This window comes from Mercenaria mercenaria, chromosome 4 (genome assembly GCF_021730395.1).
Source record: "Mercenaria mercenaria strain notata chromosome 4, MADL_Memer_1, whole genome shotgun sequence".
Lineage (NCBI taxonomy): Eukaryota > Metazoa > Mollusca > Bivalvia > Venerida > Veneridae > Mercenaria > Mercenaria mercenaria.
In genome coordinates this window covers 96,267,218-96,273,603 of record NC_069364.1, presented here as the reverse complement: position 1 = coordinate 96,273,603, position 6,386 = coordinate 96,267,218, and the positions used below count along the sequence as shown (strand labels likewise).

The window sequence follows — 6,386 nt, the reverse complement described above, 5'->3', positions numbered from 1 at the left end:
GTGGAATTTAATTGTATGCCTGTTTCTTTCTTCTCTTATACTCATCACTAATTTTGGACTGATGTAACGGATAACAAAAGTTTTGTCATCTTTACATACTGAAGACAATCACGTTCAATGCTTCATAATAGGAAATTTGATATCTCTGTTTAACACACAGACCATAGGCAAATATTGCTACAGTAATATATGTGAGTTTTGGGTCTCGGTGCGAGAAAAAGGGCTTCAAGGTTTGGAAACATCTGCTTGAATACTTTAAGCATGTTGCATCAATCAGAATAATTAATTATATTTACCATGGTTTCTGGAAAATGAACACATGTTGTAAGTGTACAACTGGTATAAATACAAATCTGTCCGGTATATGTTAATAGTTTTCTACCAGAAGCGTCTAACCTGCATGGTAAATGTTTAAAATATTTTATAGTTGTTTAGATTATTGATCTGTTAAAGAGATCATGAGTTGGTTCAAAAATATAAATCTATAAAGTTTAACTAAGATTCAATACCTCAGTTAATGTTTTTTTATTTTTTATATTTTAAAGGTCAGTCTATATTTTGAAAATTTGCTGAGCAGTATTTCTCATTTTCAATTTTATTACTTTCTGACTTTACGGTAGTTCTGCACGTTCAAATCGAAGTTTTTATTTGTACACTGTAGAATTTGATTATACTCTAATTTTTCAAAACCTCAGAATATGCTTAGAAAATTCAGCAAATGAAAAAGATAGGGTTGTGTGCTTGATATCTTGCTAGACTGATTTGAAAAAGAAATGGGCATCACGTAATTTTTAGTGTTGTTACATATTCTGGTCCTTTAGATTTATATAACTGCCTTAACAGCCATACATCTATAAATGGTTATACATTTGCATCAAAGTGTAACAATACGTGCATTATAGTTTGTTTTGAACTGGGAAGTTAGCAGCTGCTGTGAGTTTGAGTCAGTCTTTCGTCAACGCTGTTTGCTCGGCGTGCTAAATTTGTGGTATGAGGAAATTACCGATCAGCAGCTTTCTGTTTTTTATGTTGTTGATCGACTATTGAATACATGGACATTTGAACAATAAAGTAGTACATTTCCATTTTTTGCAGATAAAATGAAAGCTGTATTTCTGGTCTGCTGCATTTTGTTGTTGTCGATGGCAGGTATTATTTCTTTTAATTACAGTGTCAATACAAACTCAAACGATGCTAAAATATCACTACCATTCCCTATATAACTCTTTGTATGTATATATTGCTTTATCAAACCTCTATTTATTTGTTCAACTAACATTACCTGTAAACCGTATATTTTCCATACACTGCAACCAGGCCAGTTTTTCATTTTGAATTAGCAAAGCAATGTAGAAATTTCCTGTAAATTCCATCAAACATGCATGCAATTATTTTAATCATTATTCAATTTTTAAGAAATTTTTAAAGTACACTTTCAGAAAATCTAATTATGAAATCAGGTGGATCTTAATAAAACAAAGCTTACTTGCTTAGATTGGACTGTTACATCATGTTTAAAGGAAAAGGAAAAGAAACAATTCTTTAATCTCTAAATCTGATGACTGTGCTTCATATTACTTGTATGGACAGTTGCGTTCTTTGAATGTTTTTTTTTCTGTTTAACTTTTGATTTTGTCTTTTCATGTTATTTCACTCACCATACAGTCAGTAAAATAACACAACTATGATAGAGACAATTTCAAGCCAATGGTATGCGAACATTTGCCCCAATTTACAATGAAATTGCATCATATTCATATATTCATATCATTTAATAGTTAATTTTGTCCTTTAGCTGCTGAAGATGCAGAAGTGTGTCCTGGTGGGTGTACATTTGATTGGACGCCAGTTTGTGGAGACGATGGCAAGACACACGGAAACAACTGTTCCCGTATCTGCAAGTAAGTGCGACGTCGTAATAGTCAATAATGCTTTATTCAAATTTAGTTCAGGATGACTAAGGGCGGCGGTAACCGCCAAAATTAGTAAATATACAATCCATTCGTAAACAAGTCAGTCAGTGCAGAGCATTTCAACGCCGTCTAATCTAAAACTCCGCCCGTCCAATATATTTGCATTCAACGCATTGCATTTTGAGACCATTTAATACAAAACTTTATTCCATGTATTTAAACATGGAACGATACATTGAAAAACTTGTTGCGATACACCGTAATATGAAATCATCCAACAAAACATGATACCATGCTGCTCAATGTGAGACCGTGTGACACAACATGAGTACGTGCAGTGTAAAGTGAAATGATTTATTACAACTTGACGCCGTCTAATGCATATTGAAACCGCTTAGTGTTAATTAAGGGCGGTGTTAACAAACCTGATGCCATACAGTCCAATGTGAAGACGTTTAACGCATCACGAATTTGTGCAGTAAAAATGCTTGGCGCCGTCTAATGCATACTGAAACCGTGTTGTCTAATTTAGAGCGGCGTATCAAAATTTGACGCCATGCAGCCAAATGTGAGCCGTTTAACGAAACACAAGTACGTGTATTGTAAAATGTTAATATGACTATCATTTCATAAGTTTGACCTGTTATAAATATAGATATTGGATCAGTTTTACATAAAAACGTCTTAAAACTTGTCCTAAAACCGACATTGTGGTAAAATGCTAGATTTGAGTTTTGTATTAAATGGTCTCAAAATGCAATGCGTTGAATGCAAATATATTGGATGGAATTTTAGACTAGACGGCGTTGATATGCACTGCACTGACTGACTTTTTTTATGAATGGATTGTATATTTACTAACCGCCGCCCATGGATGACAGTCCCGTGTGACTTGCTTGAACGGACTACATTTTTAGTGCCGATTCATAGACAATCTTCCTTACTCTTTGATGCATCTTCTAAAAGATTTGGTAGAAAGGGTATATTGCAATGCGTTTTCGCACAAAGGATTTATTTATATATGTACTTTTGTTCCTTTGGTTTTAAAGACTAAAAGCAACACTTTATGCGCGTTTCTGGATACTTTGAAGTCATTAATACTTGTGAGGGAATAATTTCTGTGGTTACGACAATCCACAAAAAATATCCCAACTAACAAATAAAGTTTTAAGAACCATATCTATATCATGTCTGAATTCAAAAATGGGAATGAATTAATATCCTAACGGATAAAATGACGAAATGTCATGTCCGAAACATTAAATTATTTCATTTTATCATTTTGTTACAATGAAGAAATTGAGAGACCTATTATACATACTCGGTTTCCTTCACATGTTACTTTCTTTCTTTCAGTGGTGCTAAATTTGTAAAGAATGGCGAGTGTTGACAGTTGGTAGATTCTGATCAACTAATGTAAAGTAAGTATAATCTTGTGTAGGCGCCGTTGGGTTTAAACAACTATTTAAGTTTTGGCCATTAAAGATTATTTTACAGCTGGAACAGTACAGTAAACCGTCTCTTAATTCATTAAGTAGACATAGTACTAGAGATGAATCAATTACCCAAATAATAATCCCACCTTGCATTTACATTTACACTTGTATGACGAAATTTAAAAAGCATAATGCAGTAACTGTATAGTTACAAACTTAGTGATAAATCATTTCATTTCAATGTCTATTTTCATGTTAAATACTGAAGAGTTTTTTCTTGTTTTTATATATGATGTGTGATATGATATAAATAACATTATATTTAAAGTTCTGCTTAAATAGTGGATCTGAATTAATTTTATGAGTCTTAAAACATTTTGTGATATCATACAAAAAGCATGTATTTGACAATTCTTTTGCATTCACATAAGTTTTTTCTGCAATAATCCAGTTATAATTGGGGATTAAATATTTATCAATGGCTAGATAGGTAAGACTATCTGCAAGAGCGAGTACATGGAAATTAAAAAAGAAGTTTCAGAAAATCATCAATAAAATGCTTGAAAATGATCAGATCAAGACTTAAGTAATTTTCCCGATCTTAATTTATATACGCAATCATCGGTAAATTTTTTAATGTTTTTTCATAATTTGAAATTTTAGGTACTATCTCTACATTAAGTATATAATTTGTCAATTTTGATATTTTAATTGATCAGCTGTGATCATGAAGTCAATTTTATGATCTATAAAACGAAATTCCCCTTTAAGCCGGTGCTAGTGGTGTTTGATGAAATGCGATTCCCACCACTTGGCTCAATAGAGAGAACATTAAAATCACCATGCCTGGCATATATGCTCTCCTTGATGATTTGGTAAAGTCATAGCGTCTGTAATCATTTATCCTCCATCTCTGAATTATGAGGAGAAGTTGGCAGTTACTTGCTGACAACAGTTAAATACTAGTACAGAATCAAGAATCAACTGGTTAGGTCAGGTTAACTGCCCGCCGTTACATCACTGAAACATTATTGTAAAACGGCACTTCATCAGAAACAAACATCGATGAAATGCATGTTAAAAGTTTCTTTACATCTCGTGACCACAGAACACAATTAACCCTAGTGTGTTTTGCATTCTTTGTTGCCACGCGTTACGATCAAACTTCATTCTTAAAGTTCATTCGATTACATATTTTCCGTATGCGATGCCGGTTTTCTCCAACTTGAACGGAAAACCACGTGCTTGTATGAACTACAGTATCGTGCGAAGAATGCCGAAACGTCATGCAGGAATGAGTGCAATGTAATACCCGACTGATAATACCGACTTCAATGTCGAGTCCACTACCTTGAATATAGTGCTTATATACTTCATGTCGTCTTAATCGCTGTTTTTCTTTTTCTTTCAGAAAAAAGACTCAAGTTAAATGTGTGAACTATTCATTACAGTTAACAGTAAATAAAAGATTAAAAAATAATGGCTTCGTTCTTACTAATAACTAGTCCCTATTCTCATGTTTGAAAATATGAGCTATTGCTACATATTGTTTATGTAAACATAAAAAATAACACGTTCGTATATATTACTTATACTATGCATTAGGTTTAAAAGACAACATATTTTAATACATAATATCAAAGCTAAACACAGTAAAGAACTAGAAGCTGTTTAAACAAACATTTCATTATGACTGATTCTTTACATACACAGTTAATTTATATATCTAATAAAGTTATTAAAATTTGATGAGAATATTCTACGTTTGAAATAAATAAAGATGATATACAAAAGGTAGTTAATAACTACTAATAATTGAAACCGTTCATAGCAAGGCAAAAACATAATTCCATTTTCAGTGTTAACAAAGTCTTTATGTTTATTATCGCCATTACGAACCATTTGTTTTTACTCTTGTCGGCTATATTGCTTATGTCTTAATGCTTGTCATATTATACGCAAATGTATAACGGGCTTTATGGTCAGGGATATTATTCATATTTATAAATTCTAAAAGAAGTTCCATTGAAAGCATATAAGCAGACAGAGTCTGTTCGTGAGAGGTTATGAAATGTGCAACACCCCTTACTAGCCGGGGAGCCAAGGCGTGAAAAAATGAATTTACCTGTCCGGGCATGCTATAGTAAGTTTCTATACATATTATGAAAGTACAAAGTCTCGCGGATCAGAAAAATTGGGCCTGCAAAACAAAAGCTTTTGCGAAATTTGAGAATATCAAGGAAAGATAACTCTGTATATTTGCAATTTTTGAAGATTCAAACGTTTTTTACTAACAAAACCTTGCATCATGTTTCTAAAATCAGTTCAAATATGTATATTTCAACATTGTTTTTACGCATAAGGCTTATGGTTGAAAATATGCAAAATATACTCATTTTATGTACATTTTATTATAAGATTTGGCACCTAAAATACGCCTCTCTGGCACTAGCTAAAAGCGGAATTCTATTATAACATAATTGAATGGACTTGAATCTGCGATGACGGGACAGGTGGTCGACTTCATGGTAACTAGCTTTTTTGGACGGACTGGTTTGATATTTGTCCCCTGTCCTACTTCGTCGTGCCATTAATGGTGTTTCCTTTGGTGCTCTGGCTTTTGCATTAGTCACTAAGTACATAAATACACGGTTACATAGGTTTTAATATACATATCGTTACTTGAGCATATTTTGTCCTGTGGTTACTCTTCAGTATGTGAGGTACCTGGCTGTGAACAATTTTCCTTACTCTGTTTTACAATATAAGAAGATTGTAGGGCTTAGAGTGAGATCATGCGCTAAAGCACTTGTAAAGTCACCAGTGGTGTTTTTGCTACCGACCGTACCAAGGTGGTACCATAATGTGTTTGGGAAATAGATTTTAGTTTTAGATCTACCTGATTTGAGTTCAGATGCGTAGTAATCTAATCTTGTCATATAGGTAGGAAGCAATGAGATGTACATGGACCGGGTCGGAAGGTGAACAGACTAAATCAAAGCGTGTCTGCTTTTATTTTACTGTGATGCCTTCTATG

At 33.2% G+C, this 6,386-nt stretch overlaps 1 long non-coding RNA gene across 1 annotated transcript; it reads left to right on the top strand.

Annotated features, from left to right (window-relative positions):
• Positions 1–348: 348 nt before the first annotated feature.
• LOC123553594 (uncharacterized) lies at positions 349–4,829 on the top strand. Its single transcript, XR_006686794.1, has 5 exons — positions 349–403; positions 1,096–1,149; positions 1,796–1,901; positions 3,270–3,334; positions 4,761–4,829. It is a non-coding gene; the product is annotated as an uncharacterized LOC123553594 (long non-coding RNA).
• Positions 4,830–6,386: the final 1,557 nt, after the last annotated feature.